The 22,534-nt window shown below is 44.6% G+C and overlaps 1 protein-coding gene across 1 annotated transcript in view; it reads left to right on the top strand.

Moving 5' to 3' along the window:
- Nucleotides 1-7,571: 7,571 nt before the first annotated feature.
- The window catches only part of GAL3ST1 (galactose-3-O-sulfotransferase 1), a 152,243-nt gene continuing 137,280 nt past the window's right edge, over nt 7,572-22,534 (top strand). The window contains exon 1 of the mRNA XM_040416709.1: nt 7,572-7,683. The gene's annotated coding sequence lies outside the window, so the exon portion shown is untranslated. The remainder of the gene's footprint in view (nt 7,684-22,534) is intronic.

The following is a 22,534-nucleotide window of genomic DNA, read 5'->3' as shown; positions in this document are numbered from 1 at the left end:
GCAGGCGTTTCACTAACAGGAAGATTTCATGGAGATTCCGCGTCGTCACGATGCATCCCCAGTGTAACTCTCGATACCGACCAGCAAAGCTTTTTCCTTCAAGAGGAACAAATCATAGTGCAATACCCGGATTATTAATAAAAAGTAAGGTTTATTCTACTCACAGAACAATGACTTGTATACTTGCTGTTTTGTAGGCATGTGCATGTGTTATATTAAGCTAGGAGCTTGTGCGCTAATTATAGAGTGTTTGCGATTTTAATGTTTGGGATTTCATCGTATGCGATTTTAACTAATCACAAGATCACACTTGGGCGGATTAGTTTGTAGCGCCCCAGATGAAGCGAAGGCGAAACCTGGGTCGGGCACATTTACATGCTGTATACAAGTCATTGTTCTGTGAGTAGAATAAACCTTACTTTTTTATTAAGAATCCGGGTATTGCACTATGATTTGTTCCTCTTGAAGGAAAAAGCTTTGCTGATCGGTATCGAGAGTTACACTGGGGATGCTTCGGTGACGACGCGGAATCTCCATGAAATCTTCCTGTTAGTGAAACGCCTGCCTTTTGAAGCCTAGCGCGGACCCATATGTATGTACTTTTGGGTTTTATTGGATCAGGGACTTACTCCAACTTTTTGGGACTGCTGCTCAAATTGTTCCTGACACCACACAGAAACTACATTTGTGTCTTAGAATAGATTTAGTGCTTGGGTCCTCAGCGTTGGTGGCCATGACCAGAGAGGTCTCATATCTCCCACCGTAGTATTTCGGACCACTCTCCGCTACTAATTACATTGGAGGTGGGGAACCGGATGTGTATTACACGGCCTTTATGGCGGTTGAATCCATTTTGGCTTACGCTTGTTGACACGGGATCTGAGATCTCTGGGGCCATGACTGAATTCCTCACTTATAATGTTGGATCAGCCTCTGTGGCGACGGTTTGGGATACCCTTAAAGCGTATGTTAGGGGGTTATATATTAAGCGCATCAGTTTACGGAAGTCACAGAGTAGAGCTTTGACTAAGGAATTGTCTGATAGGGTAGTGCAAACGGAAACTTTGTATATTCCTCAGCCTACACAAACTAATGAAACAAATTGGAAGGAAGCTCAGGATCTATTCAAGGAGCATTTACAGGCCAGAGCTGAGGACAAGCAGCTATTTACAGCTCAGAGATATTATGCTGAGGGGGAAAGTGTGGGTCATTTACTGGCCACTGTTGAAAAAGCGCAATCTGGCCCGTCATGTGTTGTCTCGATTAGGGATGCTCAAGGAGAGTTAGTTACTGGAAATGAGGGTATTCTTGGGGAATTTTATGCCCACTTTAGGGAGGTATACAGATCTAGACTAACCACGACTAGGTCGGAAAGATTTACCTATTTGGCGGGTATCTCTATGCCAGTTCTTTCCAGAGATGATAAGCAATTACTGGATGAGGCTATCTCGTTAGAGGTAGCATTACAATCGCTCTCTAATGACAAGGCGCCGGGAAGTGATGGTTTACCGGGGGAGTTCTATAAGAAACATCAGGAGGTACTACTCCCGCAGCTTCTGGAAGTCTTTAATGACGGTTCCATGAGAGAGGCGATCGTGGTGGTACTGCCGAAGCCAAACAAAGATCCCACCAATGTAGACTCTTATAGACCCATTTAGCTTCTAACGGTGGATGTAAAGCTTCTTGCTAAGGTGCTGGCGAATAGACTCCTTAAGGTTGTCCATACCATTGTTCATGAAGATCAGTCCGGCTTTATGCCTGGCAAATCAACAGCTCTGAATCTTAGACGCCTATTTTTGAATCTTCAGATGGGGTCGACAAGTGGGAAAAAAGAAAATGCGGCTGTGGTCTCACTCGACGCTGCCAATGCCTTTGACAGCGTTGAGTGGGACTATCTATGGGCAGTTATGGACAAAATGGGTTTTGGCCCTGGTTTTTTACGATGGGTGAAACTTTTATATAGTGAGCCTCGGGCTAAAATTAGAGTGAATGGGCAGTTGTCTCCGGCTATTGCTTTGGAGAGGGGAACGAGGCAGGGCTGCCAATTATCCCCTCTTTTATTTGCGTTGGCAATAGAACCATTAGCTTGTATTCTAAGAACCTCACCATTGGTGCGGGGGTTTGAGAGGGGTGCCTTTGATGAACGTGTATCTTTATATGCGGACGATTTGTTACTTTATGTAGAGGATTTGGCCATGTCTCTGGATGCTATTATTTCTATTATTCTACTACTAGAATTTGGGAGGCACTCTGGGCTCCTTATCAATTGGGACAAGTCGGTAGTCCTCCCGCTGTCCCCGCACCCACAAACGCTGAGTGTCAGGTCTTCTAAATTAAAGCTAGTATCCTCCTTTCAATATCTAGGGGTGACGATAGCTGTGGACTTGACTAGATATATTCAAGATAATCTGTTGCCTCTGTTAGAAAGGTTCAGGAGTAAAATTGCCTTATGGCATAAGTTGCCAATATCTTTGGTAGGTAGAGGCAACTTGTTGAAAATGATTTTAATGCCACAACTTTTATACGTATTACACAACTCTCCAGTCTGGATCCCTCTGCACTACTTCTATAAGGTGCAGCAACTGTTTCGTTTTTTCTTATGGAAAAATAATAATGGTAGGATTAAATACGAGACCCTACAGAGGAACAAGGATGCGGGTGGTCTGGCATTGCCTAACCCTTTGCTATACTTCCTATCAGCTCAATTGCAACACTTTAAGGGTTGGGGCGAGTTGAGTGGGATGGGAAAGAATGGAAGGCTAATGGAATGGGCTACGGGTAGATCTCCACCCTTAGTGGTGATGGAAGGTGATGTGCATAAGTCAATGAGTTCTATTCCAACTTTACAACTCATGAGGAAGGTCTGGGCTAAAGCGAAAGGTATCCTGGGATTGTCTGGGTTGGTCAATGTGTCATCCATTTGGCATAATCCTATGCTCCCTGAACTAGCTAAACTAAACGGGTTTTCATTATGGGAAAAGAAGGGGATTTGGAATCTAGCACATCTTTATTCGCAAGGAGTGTTTAAACAATTTCAACAATTATGCTCCGAATTCTCCTTATCAGCTACCCAGTTCTATAAGTATCTACAGCTAAGACACGCTGTTGATACTCAATCACATATAGCAGAGATACAATTTAGTTCCTGCCAAACCTTAAATATGGTGGTGCGAGCTGGCTCAGTGAAAGGAGCTATTTCCAGTGTTTATCAAACCCTACTTGTGGATTTTCTTAAAGCATATCCCCTTAAAGTCAGGAGAGGTTGGGAGCAAGACGTGGATAGCATCTCAGATGATCAGCGGGATGAGGTATTGGCCCTTACTCCGAGTCTGTCCCTGAGTGAGGCTGCGCGGTTATCCCATTTGTACTTATTACATAGAGTGTATGAAACCCCTCTGTTTTTATTAAAAATAGGATACTGGGATAACCCTGGGTGCCCAAAGTGTGCAGCAGCAGAGGCAGATTTGTTTCATATGCTTTGGACATGTCCTTTATTATCGGCCTATTGGACAGCGGTGGTGCAATTAATTAATAAAGTATACAGGACATGTCTTGTTCCCGATCCCAGGATAGGCCTGTTGGGAATTCTGCCGGTGGAAGATCTACAAGTGGTTATCACCATTGGTATTAATAGAATGCTGTATCAAGCGCGCAAGACGTTAGCGGCAAATTGGATGCAACCAACGCCTCCCATGGTATCGGAATATGTGAAGAGACTGAATGTGATTGTTCGTTTGGAGAAAGAGGTCTATCTAAAAAGGAACAGTTTGTCTAAGTTTGAAGCTATATGGGGTGCATGGATCGACAACTCAGGGTGCTGTAGCCCGTGGCTGGCGCTTACCAGGGGGATCTTACGATCCATTTAAGGCCTCTTTCACACTTGCGTTGTCCGGATCCGGCATGTACTCCACTTGCCGGAATTACACTCCGGATCCGGAAAAACGCAAGTGTACTGAAAGCATTTGAAGACGGAACCGTCTTCCAAATGCGTTCAGTGTTACTATGGCACCCAGGACGCTATTAAGTCCTGGTTGCCATAGTAGTAGTGGGGAGCGGGGGAGCAGTATACTTACAGTCCGTGCGGCTCCCGGGGCGCTCCAGAGTGACGTCAGAGCGCCCCATGCGCATGGATGACGTGATCCATGTGATCACGTGATCCATGCGCTTGGGGCGCCCTGACGTCACTCTGGAGCGCCCGGGGAGCCGCACGGACGGTAAGTACACTGCTCCCCGCTCCCCACTACACTTTACCATGGCTGCCAGGACTTTAGCGTCCCGGCAGCCATGGTAACCACTCTGAAAAAGCTAAATGTCGGATGCGGCAATGCGCCGAAACGACGTTTAGCTTAAGGCCGGATCCGGATTGATGCCTTTCAATGGGCATTAATTCCGGATCCGGCCTTGCGGCAAGTGTTCCGGATTTTTGGCCGGAGCAAAAAGCGCAGCATGCTGCGGTATTTTCTCCGGCCAAAAAACGTTCCGTTCCGGAACTGAAGACATCCTGATGCATCCTGAACGGATTTCTCTCCATTCAGAATGCATTAGGATAATCCTGATCAGGATTCTTCCGGCATAGAGCCCCGACGACGGAACTCTATGCCGGAAGACAACAACGCAGGTGTGAAAGAGCCCTAACCTTGGTGTTTGGTGGGTGCAGATGTGGCTTTGGATGGTGGAGAAAGTGTTGATGCTGGTACAACTGTTGGATGGAATAGGGAACTGAAACTATGGATTAGCAAGGTACTTGGTGCTCTATCAATATAATGGGCCTGGATGCATAGGTGTTTAGTGGATGCGATACGTACAATAAAACATGCACTTTCCCTTGATATTGATGCTCCCTGCTGTCTTCAAATTGGGATCTGTGGTGACTGAATGGGTAATACTACTGACAATGGATATTATGCTTACTGCTTTGTATGTCTATTTTCTTTTCTAGGAGGAGACCACATATGGACTTTATTACTATTATTACCTGCTCTGGTTATGTTGGGGTGGGTGGGGGGATTTCTTGTTGTAGGGGTTATAAACGATCTAATTTTGCTTAGTACATGTATATGTTGCTTTTTGCAATGCTTGTCAGAATCGTCTTTGTATATGGCATTTCTTAATTTGTCTGATTCACATTTTGTATGTGTATGTTGGATTATGCAAAACTTGAGAGGGAAGAAAAAAAAAAGCAATAAAAAGATATCTGATTTAAAAAAAGAATTATTCAATCCTTTTCAAGTGCTTACGGTAATTCATTTAGGCATACTTGTGTATAGCAAAATTTTGTGACGTGTTACAACAATTCTGACTTCGGATTTGTAATCCGCACACTCGATTTAGTGTAGGACAAATGTTTTTTGCCCAGTAGCAGACGAAAAGTTTTTTTTTGTTGCATAGTGATTAGATTGCTTCTCCAACACATTGCAATGAATTGTCATTGCACTGCAATGCAGAATTGCTATGTTCTAATTGAGCCCTGCCACCTGCAGTGCTCGATAGGAACTACAACTTTAAAGGGACACTGACAGGCCAAATCAGCATATATAGTTAGATATATCACATTACAGGTCTTATAGAGTCTTTTAAAAGCATATAACTATCCCCCCTGTCCACCTTATAAAGAGCGAAATATAAAGTTTTATAACCTGCATCTGCGGTCAGCAATCTGCCCAGCATGGGTATATGTAAAAATACACCCCAAAACACATTGCCCTACTTCTTCCGAGTACGGCGATACCACATGTGTGACACTTTTTTACAGCCTAGGTGGGGAAGAGCACCTTTAGGATTTCACAGGGCATTTATTTACACATTTTGATTTCAAACTACTTCTCACGCATTAGGGCCCCTAAAATGCCAGGGCAGTATAACTACCCCACAAGTGACCCCATTTTGGAAAGAAGACACCCCAAGGTATTTCATGATGAGCATAGTGAGTTCATGTAAGTTTTTATTTTTTGTCACAAGTTAGTGGAATATGAGACTTTGTAAGAAAAAAATAAATAAATCATTTTCCGCTAACTTGTGACAAAAAATAAAAAGTTCTATGAACTCACTATGCCCATCAGCGAATACCTTAGGGTGTCTACATTCCGAAATGGGGTCATTTGTGGGGTTTTTCTACTGTCTGGGCATTGTAGAACCTCAGGAAACATGATAGGTGCTCAGAAAGTCAGAGCTGCTTCAAAATGCGGAAATTCCCATTTTTGTACCATAGTTTGCAAACGCTATAACTTTTACCCAAACCATTTTTTTTTTACCCAAACATTTTTTTTTATCAAAGACATGTAGAACAATAAATTTTGAGAAAAATTTAGATAGAAATGTAGTTTTAAAAAAAAAAATTTACAACTGAAAGTGAAAAATGTCATTTTTTTGCAAACATTTCGGTAAATTTCGATTAATAACAAAAAAAGTGAAAATGGCAGCAGCAATGAAATACCACCAAATGCTATTAGTGAGAAGAAAAGGAGGTAAAATTCATTTGGGTGGTAAGTGGTATGACCGAGCAATAAACCGTGAAAGTAGGGTTGGTCAGAAGTGTAAAAAGTGGTCTGGTCATTAGGGGGTTTAAGCTAGGGGAGCTGAGGTGGTTAATATAAAAAGCCTGGAGAACCCCTTTAAAATACAAGAAAAACTATATAAATATAGTATCTCTGTAATCGTAATGACCTGTAGAATGTAGTGAACATGTCATTTTTACCACATAGAGAACGCAGTAAAAACAAAACCCATAAAGCAATGGAGGAATTTTCCTGCAAAGAGCAGGTCCTCATACGGCTATGTGAACGGAAAAATAAAAAAGTTATGGCTTCAAGAAAGTAGGGAGTGAAAATGAAAAAACTGAAAAATCGCTGCTTTGAGTAGCGGTTTTGCTGGATTTGGCAGGGTTCAGCAAAAACGCTTCCGTTACTGATAATACGAACGGATCCGGTTGTATTATCTTTAACATAGCCAAGACGGATCCGTCATTAACTCCATTGAAAGTGAATGGGGGACGGATCTGCTTTCTATTGTGGCAGAGAAAACGGATCTGTCCCCATTGACTTGCATTGGGGGTAATGCCGGATTGTGTTGCTCCACATCCCAGGACGGAAAGTAAACTACAACATGTTGCGGTTTGATCTCCGGTATGGAAACTGGAAACGCACCAAAACAGAACGGAATGCATTTGGGAGCGCTCCATTCTGTTCAGTTTTGTCCAGTTTTCTCCATTATTGAGACCCTATGACGAAACTCAATATCGGAAAACTAAAACGCTAGTGTGAAAGTAGCCTTTTTGTCGCACCTGCTTACACCTGCCAGCATTGTCCCCACAGCTCAGCCCTGCTGAAGATAATGCTCCTGTGTGACACCCACCTGTGAGTCCCAGTCCTCCCCCCTGTGACATTGAGACCCCCAGAGACTGCCTTCTTGTGAGACTGCTATTTGTTCTGTCAGCAGATAAAAGAAGCCTTGTTCCCGCCGGGCGCTGAATGGCCTCTCTGTGCTGAGGAAGAAAGGGGGCGGAGATGGAGCGGGTGGTGGTGGGGGGCTGACTGGTTAATGATGCATTAGTCAGGAAGAAAGTGCAGAAAGCGGCACCATTCAAGTGGAGGACGCAGTGTGTGACGGAGGACCTGGACTGTGGGGATTCTCTGAGGTATGGCACACTGCGACATGGCACTGTAGGACGGACATCTACCTCCCGAGGTGAGTGCTCCAGGTGCCGCTTCAGCCAGTCCTCCGTAGTATCAGGACTGTGTTCACACGCTGTGCTGTCAGGGGACGTTCATAAGCAGTTTACTGGACAGAAGTTCTTCTGTTGCTTTAGTTGTTGGGAATCTGATATCCATCCAGAACTCGGTATCATGTGTGATAATTGTATGTGGTATTGGTATCACATTATACATAAATAATCGATACCAGTCTGATCTACCATTAGCAGTGAGGGGGGCTCCATCTGTACCGGAATTTCTGAGTTTCTACCTAAATCAATAAGATCAGAAGAAATACACCCTGGACCTAGAGCAAGGATTGTCTCCAGATTGGGAGCTGGAGTCCTAATTTGGGACCCTGATCCCTCCGGAGGATCCTGGGCTGCTCTATTAGGCCAGGTCCACAGCGGACTGTAAGGACCAGTTTACACAAAGTCTTTTGGCACTGATTTTGGAGCGTTTCCAAGAAATGCCTCAAATCAGTGCAGAATTTCCCTTTGAAATGAATGCGAAGCTTAAAACAACAGCTCCATGTAAATTCATGCTTTTTTTTTTTTTTTTTGGGGGGGGGTGTTTTCCATGTGTGTTTTTTTTTTTTCTGCGTTAAAATCCTCAAGCTGAAAACTCTGCTTTGTACTGTATTGAAGTGAAATCCCATTAGTTAAAAAAAAAAAGACGTGTCAAAACAGCACAAAAGTGCTTATTCTGGCAGTGGAAAAAAAAAATGCAAGTTCCGCTCAGATTTTTTTAAAGCGTGTTTTTCAAAATCAGTCGAGTGAACAAAGGTCAATTCACAGAACCGTGTTTTCTGTCCGAATCTGATCTGCATTTTTTGCCTTCATTTCAGTGGGGGCGGAAAAAGATGTGGACAGCACCCCGTATATCCGTTCCGCAGTCCCGCAAAAAGAATAGAACGTGTCCTATTCTTGTAAATTTTGCGGCCAAGAATAGGCATTTCTAACATAGGGCGGAATATGCAGGACCACTAGATGCGGGACGCACGTGGCCGGTATCTGTGTTTTGCCGGTTTGCAATTTGCGGACCATAAAATAGATATGAATGGACCCTAATAATTATGTGGACTGAGACTCTCTATTTCAGGTTAAGACGACAAAGAAAGCAAAATATATTTGCAACCGCCCATTGTGTGTGTCCGAAGACTTCTAGTATTTTTCACTAATGGGATGTTTTTGATAAAATACTATAATATACCGTATATACTATACTTTTTATTATTTGTATCTTTTCTTGTAAATTATTTTGTCATAATTTATTTTGTCCTTTCACACTTGCGTTCGGAGCGGATCCGTCTGGTGTCTGCACAGACGGATCCGCTCCTATAATGCAAACGATGGTATCCGTTCAGAACGGATCCGTCTGCATTATATTTGACAAAAAAATCTAAGTGTGAAAGTTAGTCAGACGGATCCGTCCAAACTTTACATTGAAAGTCAATGGGGGACGGATCCGTTTGCAATTGCACCATATTGTGTCAACTTCAAACGGATCCGTCCCCATTGACTTACATTGTAAGTCTAGGCGGATCCGTTTGGCTCCGCACGGCCAGGCGGACACCCGAACGGAGGCCAAGCGGAGCCAGACTGAGGCATTCTGAGCGGATCCGCATCCACTCAGAATGCATTGGGGGCTGGACGGATCCATTCGGGGCCGCTTGTGAGAGCCTTCAAATGGACCTCACAAGCGGAACCCCGAACGCAAGTGTGAGAGTAGGAGCATTAGGGCAAAAATTTCTGTAACTGAAAATCAGTTCCATTCAAGTGAATGAGACCTGCAGAAATCCATGTGCTTCCTGCCCAAACTACCCCATTCAGGTGAATGGAACTGATTCTCAGTGACAGAAATTTTCTGCAACAAAATCTGCCGCGTGTGAACGTACCCTCAGTCTGGGAAAGCTGAATATAACCCCAGTTCCCCTGCCACTCACATCACTGGTGCCGTTGTGGCAATGCAACTGATGTTCAGCTTGCTGGGCATGGAAGATTCAACTTCAGGTAGCAGGAATCGTGGATAGAAAAGGGGCGGGGCTATTATAGCCCCGCCCGCATCGGGCCTCCTGATGCTGGTCAATGTCCATCATAAGAACTAAGGAGGGGAGAGGCGGAGCAATGTCACTGATGTCAGGTCAGTGACAGAGTGCAAGTGCAGGACTCTGGACTCTGAGGAGCAGCTGACTTCTGCACGGGTCCAGAGTCCTGCACTTGCACTCTGTCACTGACCTGACATCAGTGACATTGCTCCGCCTCTCCCCTCCTTAGTTCTTATGAAAGACAGTGACCAGCATCAGGATGGCCTGATGTGGGCGGGGCTATAATAGCTCCGCCCCTTTTCTATCCGCGATTCCTGCTGCCTGAAGTTGAATCTTCCATGCCCAGCAAGCTGAACATCAGTTGCATTGCCACAACGGCACCAGTGATGTGAGTAGCAGGGGAACTGGGGTTATATTCAGCTTTCCCAGACTGTGCACATGTGACCTGCAGTACAGTAGGAAAGCTGGGTGAATTATATCATGAAATGTCATCCAGCTTCCCTGCTATCCTGCATGGCATCAGTGCAGATGCATTAGAGTATGGGGGAGAGGCACAGCAGGAAAGCTGGGTGTCTATATATGTGTATTGTATATGTGTGCATCCATGTACAGTTGCAATAAAAAGTATGTGAACCCTTGGATTTAATAACTGGTTGAACCTCCTTTGGCAGCAATAACTTCAACCAAACGTTTCCTGTAGTTGCAGATCAGACATGCACAACGGTCATGAGTAATTCTTGATCATTCCTCTTTACAGAACTGTTTCAGTTCAGTAATATTCTTGAGATGTCTGGTGTGAATCGCTTTCTTGAGGCCATGCCACAGCATCTCAATCGGGTTGAGGTCAGGACTCTGACTGGGCCACTCCAGAAGGCGTATTTTCTTCTGCTTAAACCATTCTGTTGTTGATTTCAGCTGGTGGACAGATGGCCTTAAGTTCTCCTGCAAAATGTCTTGATAAACTTGGGAATTCATTTTTCCTTCGATGATAGCAATCCGTCTAGGCCCTGACGCAGCAAAGCAGCCCCAAACTATGATGCTCCCACCAGCATACTTCACAGTTGGCATAAGGTTTTGATGTTGTTGTGCTGTGCCTCTTTTTCTCCATACATAGTGTTGTGTGTTTCTTCCAAACAACTCAACTTTGGTTTCATCTGTCCACAGAATATTTTGCCAGTACTGCTGTAGAACATCCAGATGCTCTTGTGCAAACTAAACGTGCAGCAATGTTTTTTTGGACAGCAGTGGCTTCCTCTGTGGTATCCTCCCATGAAATCCATTCTTATTTAGTGTTTTAAGTATCGTAGATTCGCTAACAGGGATGTTAGCATATGCCAGAGACTTTTGTAAGTCTTTAGCTGACACTCTAGGATTCTTCTTCACCTGATTGAGCAGTCTACGCTGTGCTCTTGCAGTCATCTTTACAGGGCGGACACTCCTAGGGAGAGTAGCAGCAGTGCTGAACTTTCTCCATTTAGAAACAATTTGTCTTACCATGGACTGATGAACAGCAAGTCTTTTGGAGATACTTTTATAAGCCTTTCCAGCTTTATGCAAGTCAACAATTCTTAATCGTAGGTCTTCTGAGAGCTCTTTTGTGCTAGGCATCATTCACATCAGGCAATGCTTCTTGTGAAAAGCAAACCAAGAACTGGTGTGTGTTTTTTATAGGGCAGAGCAGCTGTAACCCACACCTCCAATCTCATCTAATTGATTGGACTTCAGTTGGCTGACACCTCATTCCAATTAGTTCTTGGAGATGTCATTAGTCTAGGGGTTCACATACTTTTTCCACCTCCACTGTGAATGTTTACAAGGTATGTTCAATAAAAACATGGTAACATTTAATTATTTGTGTGTTATTAGTTTAAGTAGACTGTGATTGTCTATTGTTGTGACTTAGATGAAGATCAGATCACATTTTATGACCAATTTGTGCAAAAATCCATATAATTCCGAAGGGTTCACATACTTTTTATTGCAACTGTATGTGGTGACTGTGTGTATGAGTGCGCCCCTGTATGTGAAGAGTATGTGTATGACTGCGTCCATGTATGTGGTGACTGTGTGTATGACTGCGTCCATGTATGTGGTGACTGTGTGCATGAGTGCGTCCATGTACGTGGAGAGTGTGTGTATGAGTGCGTCCATGTACGTGGAGAGTGTGTGTATGAGTGCGTCCATGTACGTGGAGAGTGTGTGTATGAGTGCGTCCATGTACGTGGAGAGTGTGTGTATGAGTGCGTCCATGTATGTGGAGAGTGCGTGTATGACTGCGTCCATGTACGTGGAGAGTGCGTGTATGACTGCATCCATGTACGTGGAGAGTGCGTGTATGACTGCGTCCATGTATGTGGAGAGTGCGTGTATGACTGCGTCCATGTATGTGGAGAGTGCGTCTATGACTGCGTCCATGTATGTGGAGAGTGCGTGTATGACTGCGTCCATGTATGTGGAGAGTGTGTGTATGACTGTGTCCATGTATGTGGAGAGTGTGTGTATGACTGCGTCCATGTATGTGGAGAGTGCGTGTATGACTGCGTCCGTGTATGTGGAGAGTGCGTGTATGACTGCGTCCGTGTATGTGGAGAGTGCGTGTATGACTGCGTCCATGAATGTGGAGAGTGCGTGTATGACTGCGTCCATGTATGTGGAGAGTGCGTGTATGACTGCGTCCGTGTATGTGGAGAGTGCGTGTATGACTGCGTCCGTGTATGTGGAGAGTGCGTGTATGACTGCGTCCATGAATGTGGAGAGTGCGTGTATGACTGCGTCCATGAATGTGGAGAGTGCGTGTATGACTGCGTCCATGTATGTGGAGAGTGCGTCTATGACTGCGTCCATGTATGTGGAGAGTGCGTGTATGACTGCGTCCATGTATGTGGAGAGTGTGTGTATGACTGCGTCCATGTATGTGGAGAGTGCGTGTATGACTGCGTCCGTGTATGTGGAGAGTGCGTGTATGACTGCGTCCGTGTATGTGGAGAGTGCGTGTATGACTGCGTCCATGAATGTGGAGAGTGCGTGTATGACTGCGTCCATGTATGTGGAGAGTGCATCCATGTATGTGGAGAGTGCGTGTATGATTATGTCCATGTATGTGGAGAGTGCATCCATGTATGTGGAGAGTGCGTGTATGACTGCGTCCATGTATGTGGAGAGTGCGTGTATGACTGCGTCCATGTATGTGGAGAGTGGGTGTATGACTGCGTTCATGTATGTGGAGAGTGCGTGTATGACTGCGTCCATGTATGTGGAGAGTGCATCCATGTATGTGGAGAGTGCATGTATGACTGCGTCCATGTATGTGGAGAGTGGGTGTATGACTGCGTCCATGTATGTGGAGAGTGGGTGTATGACTGCGTCCATGTATGTGGAGAGTGGGTGTATGACTGCGTTCATGTATGTGGAGAGTGCGTGTATGACTGCGTCCATGTATGTGGAGAGTGCATCCATGTATGTGGAGAGTGCGTGTATGACTGCGTCCATGTATGTGGAGAGTGCGTGTATGACTGCGTCCATGTATGTGGAGAGCGGGTGTATGACTGCGTCCATGTATGTGGAGAGTGCGTGTATGACTGCGTCCATGTATGTGGAGAGTGGGTGTATGACTGCGTTCATGTATGTGGAGAGTGCGTGTATGACTGCGTCCATGTATGTGGAGAGTGCATCCATGTATGTGGAGAGTGCGTGTATGACTGCGTCCATGTATGTGGAGAGTGCGTGTATGACTGCGTCCATGTATGTGGAGAGTGGGTGTATGACTGCGTTCATGTATGTGGAGAGTGCGTGTATGACTGCGTCCATGTATGTGGAGAGTGCATCCATGTATGTGGAGAGTGCATGTATGACTGCGTCCATGTATGTGGAGAGTGGGTGTATGACTGCGTCCATGTATGTGGAGAGTGGGTGTATGACTGCGTCCATGTATGTGGAGAGTGGGTGTATGACTGCGTTCATGTATGTGGAGAGTGCGTGTATGACTGCGTCCATGTATGTGGAGAGTGCATTCATGTATGTGGAGAGTGCGTGTATGACTGCGTCCATGTATGTGGAGAGTGCGTGTATGACTGCGTCCGTGTATGTGGAGAGTGCGTGTATGACTGCGTCCATGTACGTGGAGAGTGCGTGTATGACTGCGTCCGTGTATGTGGAGAGTGCGTGTATGACTGCGTCCGTGTATGTGGAAACATAGAAACATAGAAACATAGAATGTGTCGGCAGATAAGAACCATTTGGCCCATCTAGTCTGCCCAATATACTGAATACTATGGATAGCCCCCGGCCCTATCTTATATGAAGGATGGCCTTATGCCTATCCCATGCATGCTTAAACCCCTTCACTGTATTTGCAGCTACCACTTCTGCAGGAAGGCTATTCCATGCATCCACTACTCTCTCAGTAAAGTAATACTTCCTTATATTACTTTTAAACCTTTGCCCCTCTAATTTAAAACTGTGTCCTCTTGTGGTAGTTTTCTTCTTTTAAATATGCTCTCTTCCTTTACCGAGTTGATTCCCTTTATGTATTTAAAAGTTTCTATCATATCCCCTCTGTCTCTTCTTTCTTCCAAGCTATACATATTAAGGTCCTTTAACCTTTCCTGGTAAGTTTATCCTGCAATCCATGTACTAGTTTAGTAGCTCTTCTCTGAACTCTCTCTAGAGTATCTATATCCTTCTGGAGATATGGCCTCCAGTACTGCGCACAATACTCCAAGTGAGGTCTCACCAGTGTTCTGTACAGCGGCATAAGCACTTCACTCTTTCTACTGCTTATACCTCTCCCTATACATCCAAGCATTCTGCTGGCATTTCGTGCTGCTCTATTACATTGTCTTCCCACCTTTAAGTCTTCTGAAATAATTACTCCTAAATCCCTTTCCTCAGATACTGAGGTCAGGACTGTGTCAAATATTCTATATTCTGCCCTTGGGTTTTACGCCCCAGGTGCATTATCTTGCACTTATCCACATTAAATTTCAGTTTCCAGAGTTCTGACCATTCTTCTAGTTTTCCTAAATCCTTTTCCATTTGGCGTTTCCCTCCAGGAACATCAACCCTGTTACATATCTTTGTGTCATCAGCAAAAAGACAAACCTTACCAGCGAGGCCTTTTGCAATATCACTTATGAAGATATTAAACAAAATCGGTCCCAGTACAGATCCCTGTGGAACCCCACTGGTAACATTACCTTGTTTTGAATGTTCTCCATTGACTACAACCCTCTGTTGTCTGTCACTCAGCCACTGCCTAATCCACTCAACAATATGGGAGTCCATGCTCAATGACTGCAGTTTATTGATAAGTCTTCTATGTGGGACAGTGTCAAAAGCCTTACTAAAATCTAGATATGCGATGTCTACTGCACCTCCACCGTCTATTATTTTATTCACCCAGTCAAAAAAATCTATAAGATTTGTTTGACATGATCTCCCTGAAGTAAACCCATGTTGTTTTTCATCTTGCAACCCATGGGATTTTAGATGTTCCACAATCCTATCCTTTAATAGGGTTTCCATTAATTTGCCTACTATTGATGTCAGACTCACTGGTCTATAGTTGCTCGATTCCTCCCTACTACCTTTCTTGTGAATGGGCACGACATTTGCCAATTTCCAATCTTCCGGGACGACTCCTGTTACTAATGATTGGTAAATAAATCTGTTAACGGTTTTGCCAGCTCACCACTAAGCTCTTTTAATAATTTTGGGTGTATCTCATCAGGCCCCTGTGACTTATCTGTCTTCACCTTAGACAGCAAACTTAGAACATCTTCCTCTGTAAAGATACATGCATCAAACGATTTAATAGTCATTCTTTCTAGTGGAGGTCCTTCTCCTTTTTCTTTTGTAAAAACTGAACAGAAGTATTCATTAAGGCAGTCGGCTAGCCCTTTATTCTCTTCTACATACCTTCCGTCCTTTGTTTTTAATTTAGTTATTCCTTGTTTTAATTTCCTTTTTTCATTTATATATCTGAAGAATGTCTTATCCCCTTTTTCATAGACTGAGCTAGTTTTTCTTCTGCCTGCGCTTTAGAAGTTCTTATAACTTGCTTGGCCTCTCTCTGCCTAATCTTGTAGATTTCCTTATCTTCATTGCTCTGGTTTTTTATAATTACAAAATGCTAGCTTTTATTTTTAATGATTTGGGCCACTTCTGCTGAGTACCACATTGGTCTCCTCCTTTTTTTGCTTTTACTGACGAGTCTAATGCAATTTTCTGTTGCCTTTAATAATGCACCTTTTAAGTAGTCCCATTTCTCCTGGACTCCATGTAATCCGTTCCAGTCTGATAAGGACTCATTTATGACTAATTTCATTTTTGAAAAGTCTGTTTTTCTAAAATCTAAAACTTTTGTTTTTGTGTGGTGGGACTCTTTCACAGTTCTTATATTAAACCACACTGACTGGTGATCACTAGATCCCAAGGTTTCGCCTACAATGACATCATATACCGAATCCCCGTTTGTGAATACCAAATCCAAAATAGCCTCCCTCCGGGTTGGCTCCTCAACCACTTGTTGTAGAGATAACCCCAGTAGGGAATTTAGAATATCTGTACTCCTGGTAGAACTTGCTATTTTGGTTTTCCAGTTTATATCTGGAAGATTGAAATCTCCCATAATGATAACTTCTCCTTTCATTGTCATTTTAGCTATTTCTTCAACTAGTAGATCATCTAGTTCTTTAACTTGACCAGGTGGTCTATATATCACACCTACACGAGTTACTGCATGGTTAGCAAACTGCAACGTAACCCAAACTGACTCTATGTTGGCCTCACCAACTTGTATTAGGTTAGATTTAATGCTATCTTTCACATACAGGGCCACTCCTCCTCCTTTCTTGCCTTCTCTGTCTCTTCTGTATAAAGAGTACCCTGGTATGGTTATGTCCCAGTCATTTCTTTCATTAAACCATGTCTCCGTAACAGCCACTAAATCTACATTCTCAGATGCCATTATTGACCCAAGTTCATTGATTTTTTTACCTAAACTGCGAGCATTTGTAGACAGGACTCTGAGCTTATCATTTCTTAACCTCTGTGCTTCTGACCTGTTCTGGCATTGTTTCGGGGGGCAATTGGACTCTTTTATTTTCACTCTTTTGCCCCCCCTTCCTAGTTTAAATACTCTTTCGCAAATTCTTGGAGCTGTTCACTAAGTACATTTGTTCCTTTGAGAGAAAGATGCAAACCATCTTTTTTGTACAGTTCCTTTCTATTCCAAGTAGAGCTATCATGAGAAACAAAGCCAAATCCTTGCTCTTGACACCATTTACCAAGCCATATGTTGAACTCCTTTATGCGCCTCTGCCTATCATTCTGAACATTATGCACAGGCAGAACTTCAGAAAATGAAATGGTGGATGCAAAATCCTGTACGTCATTACCAAGTGTGATAAAAGATTTTTTTCACCTCTGACACTTCATTTGCAAGCCAGGTCATTTGTCCCTAGATGGACAAGAACATCCACGTCCCCTTCCTGCTTTGCTTGCTTAACAATATTAATAATACGTCTTCTATCTCTTCTAGCAGTAGCCCCAGGGAGACATCTCACAAAACCATTTTCTTTAAGCTCCACACTCTTATGATTGAATCACCCAGCAACAGCTGCATCCTTTGAGACTTCACTTATCTTTTTTGTTGCATACATTAGACATAGGAGTCGATGGTTTCTCACCCTCTGCGCTTGTGGAGAGTGCGTGTATGACTGCGTCGTGTATGTGGAGAGTGCGTGTATGACTGCGTCCATGTACGTGGAGAGTGCGTGTATGACTGCGTCCATGTACGTGGAGAGTGCATGTATGACTGCGTCCATGTACGTGGAGAGTGTGTGTATGACTGCGTCCGTGTATGTAGAGAGTGCGTGTATGACTGCGTCCGTGTATGTGGAGAGTGCGTGTATGACGCGTCGTGTATGTGGAGAGTGCGTGTATGACTGCGTCCGTGTATGTGGAGAGTGCGTGTATGACTGCGTCCATGTATGTGGAGAGTGCGTGTATGACTGCGTCCATGTATGTGGAGAGTGCGTGTATGACTGCGTCCATGAATGTGGAGAGTGCGTGTATGACTGCGTCCATGAATGTGGAGAGTGCGTGTATGACTGCGTCCATGAATGTGGAGAGTGCGTGTATGACTGCGTCCGTGTATGTGGAGAGTGCGTGTATGACTGCGTCCGTGTATGTGGAGAGTGCGTGTATGACTGCCTCCATGTATGTGGAGAGTGCGTGTATGACTGCGTCCGTGTATGTGGAGAGTGCGTGTATGACTGCGTCCATGAATGTGGAGAGTGCGTGTATGACTGCGTCCATGAATGTGGAGAGTGTGTGTATGACTGCGTCCATGTATGTGGAGAGTGCGTGTATGACTGCGTCCATGTATGTGGAGAGTGCGTGTATGACTGCCTCCATGTATGTGGAGAGTGCGTGTATGACTGCGTCCATGTATGTGGAGAGTGCGTGTATGACTGCGTCCATGGCTGCAGTATGAAAGGTACAGAGGCTAAAATACTTGTGGATATGTAGAGGTAAATCAGACGGGTCTATTACAATTGCAGCGCAGGTTTTAAAGGGGTTGAGTTGAATATAAACTCCGTCAGCAACTGGAAATGTTAAAAAACAGTCGTGCTAGAAATGACAGTAAATACAGTAAATAAAAAGTCACAAAATAGCCATATAAGAGGGGTTTGCACAGGAGGAGGCGGTTTGTGAAGAAGTGTGTGTGTGGGGGGGCCCCGTACAAAAATTTGCTGTGGGGCCCAGTCAGTTCTAGTTACGCCTCTGAGAGGAATCGAATCTTGCCTGTGGGACGCATTTACGTTCCACAAAGCAAGAGAGGGCGTGTTCGCTAACTAGTATTAGCGCACGCGCATCACAGTAGGGCCTCTCTTGCTTTGTGGAACGTAAATGCGTCCCACGGGCAAGATAACTAGTATTAGCGCATCACAGTAGGGCCGGCAGTACGCACCTTCTTCCAGAGTAGACGTCGGAACGAGGAGGAAGTGACGAGGGGTATTGAAAACTTCCCGGGCAGTGAAATCTGCCAGAGACAGAACACCGCAGCCCGCATCATGGACCCATTCGCTTCAGCATGCGCTTCCTTCCTATATATTTTAGGTTTTAAAAATGTGGCTCTCAAAAGAAATTGCAATCGTGGTTTTGGCGATATTTGGCTCAGTTGACAAAAAAGTTTGCCCACCACTGCCCTAAGGAAAAAGGAAATCCAGCAGGAAAAATCCTCTTCGTTTTGACCTCATGCACACGACCGTTGTTTTGGTCCGCATCCGAGACGCAGTTTTTGCTACTTGGATGCGGACCCTGCTCCGTTCTGTGGTCCCCCCAAAAAATATAACCTGTCCTATTCTTGTCCGTTTTGCGGATAAGAATAGGCAGTTATATCAATGGCTGTCTGTACCATTCCGCAAATTGCGTAACGCACACGGACGCCATCCGTGTTTTGCGGATCCGCAATTTGCGGACTGCAAAACACACAACAGTCATGTGCATGAGGCCTTTTCATGAACAGCGACAAACTGCATGTATTAGGCTACTTTCACACTAGCGTTCGGGTGTCCGCTTGTGAGCTCCGTTTGAAGGCTCTCACAAGCGGCCCTGAACGATCCCGTCCAGCCCTAATGCATTCTGAGTGGATGCGGATCCGCTCAGAATGCATCAGTCTGGCACCGTTGTCCTCCACTCCGCTCAGCAGGCGGACACCTGAACGCAGCTTGCAGCGTTCGGGTGTCCGCCTGGCCGTGCGGAGGCAAACGGATCCGTCCAGACTTACAATGTAAGTCAATGGGGACGGATCCGTTTGAAGTTGACACAATATGGCTCAATTTTCAAACGGATCCGTCCCCCATTGACTTTCAATGTAAAGTCAAAACGGATCCGTTTGCATTATCATAAACAAAAAAAAAAAATATATATATATATATTTTTTTTTTTTGTCATGGTAATGCAAACGGATCCGTTTTGAACGGATCTAAGCGTTTGCATTATAGGAGCGGATCCGTCTGTGAAGATACCAGACGGACCCGCTCTGAACGCAAGTGTGAAAGTAGCCTTACTTGCGGTTTTCCTGCAGAAAAGAATGAAATCCACAGAGGAAAACCGCAACATAAATTGAAATGTTGCAGATTTCAAGTCCACCCCGCAGGGCAAGGTCATCAATATCAGATCGGCAGGGGTACGACACCCGGCACCCCCGCGGCTCAGCTGTACTAGGAGACGGCGCGCACATGCCAACTCCCATCTCTCCTCCTGTCCGCTGCTGTATGTCTGTGGGACCGCAGCAGCAAGCAGGAAGAGAAAAGGGAGACGGCACGTGCCACACTGCGCACGCCGTCTCCCAGTACAGCTGATCCGCGGGGGTGCCGGGTGTCGGACCCCCACTGATCTGATATTGATGACCTACCCTGAGGATAGGTCTTCAATTTGAAATAAGAACGGAGAACCCCTTTCCAGCGAATCTGTCTCATTGACATGCAAGTCCATGTATGAGCGGCATATTATAGAGCAGGAGGAGCTGAGCAGATTGATGTATAGTTTTATAGGAAAAGATTTAGTATAAGGCTAGGGGTACACGGCGACATGTGTCACGTGACATTCATGTCGCACGACATTTTTTGTAATGACAGTCAATGGTGTCGCACTGCGACATGCTTCGACGCGACATTTGCACAGAAACCTAACTTGTGCCGCAGCTTGTCACATTGGAACACTATCATTACAAAAAATGTCTCTTTTTGCTGCGCAACACATGTCGCTGTGTAGCCCTAGCCTGAGTCCATGTCCGTGATTACGTCCTTGACAAGACAGTCAGTGTTTCATCAGTGAAGGGTCCATTCTTTTTTGGTCCACGTGTTCAATTTTCGTTCTCCGTGCGTCATCCGTATTCCATGTGCACTGCTAGGCTGAAAACTGGAGCATCTCCTACCAATAACCACTAATAGAATGCAGAGCCATCAATGTCCTGTTAGTGGTTTTCACAGACCCATAGACTTCAATGGACAGGTTTGGTCTACACCACGGACCAAAGACCAAAGCAGTACATGTCTCTGCTATCTTTTCCTGACCGAGGACCATTGGAAAAACAAAGAAGTCTGAATATCCATACTGTATTAAAATCAATGGCTGCGGGGTGCTGTTTGTGGAGAACATGGACAGTGCACATCTAAGATTCACTGACGTATGAATAAGCTCGAATTTATTTTTTCTTCATTTTTATTCCTGCTCATTCTGAACTATTCAAAGAAATATCTGCTCAGTTTGAGCTTAGGAGTCCAGTGGGCGGTCCTACTCAGTGACTGATAGCGATCTCTATGCTAAGTCATACAGAGATATCTGTCAATCACCGATAGGACCACCCACTGGACTCCTAAGCTCAGACTGAGCAGCGACAGTATTTAACTAGAGTACATACAAGTCTGCATATCAATCTGCTCAGCTCCTCCTGCTCTATGACCTGCTGCCCAAAGAGCAGACTGCACGCTCCTCCAACATGACAGGCTCTGTTCACACATGGACGAAAGATTTCCAAGGCTCAGTTCTGTCATAGGAGCAGAATAGCGGAAATGATGGCAGTGGCGGATTGAGTACAATGGGGTGTGTCCCAGCTAGGGAAGCATCAAGAGTATTCTCATCTCCTTAATTGCCTCCCTTCTTGCAGAAAAACTGAAAAGGCGCCAAATACTTGTTTTCTTGTTTCGGCTCTGTCTTCCTCCTCTTTGTTTACTGCTCGGTCAGGGGTTACAGTCACCACCACGCTCTAGCAGCGGTGGCAGCGCTTGCACAGTGCGAGATCCTCTTTTAAGTCTAGTGGCTGGGATTGGGGTAGCATGCATACTTGTGATCCGGCCAGTGCTCTGCAGCACTTAGGAGGTCACTTATGACCAGATATATGCCACTTTTGTGGCATATATCTGGCGCAGATTCTGTTGAGATTTTGAGTAGCTGAGAGCGAGACTGATGTTTGGATGAAAATTGTTGAAGTTTTTGTGGGAGGCCAGATCTTCTTCAGTGGCATATTTTTGTTTCACCTCATGTACTATAATTTTTTTTGCATCAGTAAAAGTATTGCGGAACCGCCGTATGCGGGCCGGGATACGGTCACGGCCAGGCAACGGCTGTGTGCATGAGGCCTTATGCATTAATTCCCCAGGTCAAAAATAGGAACATTTAAGGATCAAAGAGGGACAGAGGGACTTGGGTCAAAAAGGGGGACTGTCCCTCCAAAAGAGGGACACTTGGGAGGCATGCAATTCTCTGCTTTGTTTTTGTGCATTCTTCCCACTATAATTGCTCGTATGCTATGGGTCGTTTACAATTAGGTTGGTGCCAATATGTAATTTTTGCTTACAGTAAAAATGAATTTAATTGAAAAAAACTGAAAAAATATTTAAAAAATACAAATTTGGAGGGGAGGTGGGGCTTTATATATATTTTTTAATAAAATTTTATTCAGTGCGACTTTATTTTTCATGTAAGGCTTTCCATTGCCTCCTCTTGTATTGATGTTGCAGTGAGATAAAGTCCGTCTGTCGCAGCTCGGAGGCTCATGCGATCCCTCTAACGTACATATACAGCATAATGCAATAGATGGTTAAATAAAAGAACTTAGTCAAATTAGGCGGGGTTTTGGCACTCCTTAAAGAAAGCTGCTATGTATGGAGACTTATTGGCAATGCTCTTCATTTTTCCAAGGCAGAATAAGGCTAGGCTAAGGCTTGGTATATATTGTGCCATATTTCATGACTGCATGTGCCTTCTGTGATAAACTTGTCACAGCATG

The sequence above is a fragment of the Bufo bufo genome, chromosome 2 (genome assembly GCF_905171765.1).
Source record: "Bufo bufo chromosome 2, aBufBuf1.1, whole genome shotgun sequence".
Lineage (NCBI taxonomy): Eukaryota > Metazoa > Chordata > Amphibia > Anura > Bufonidae > Bufo > Bufo bufo.
The sequence above is the reverse complement of the archived record's forward strand: the minus strand, read 5'-3'. Positions and strand labels throughout refer to the sequence as shown.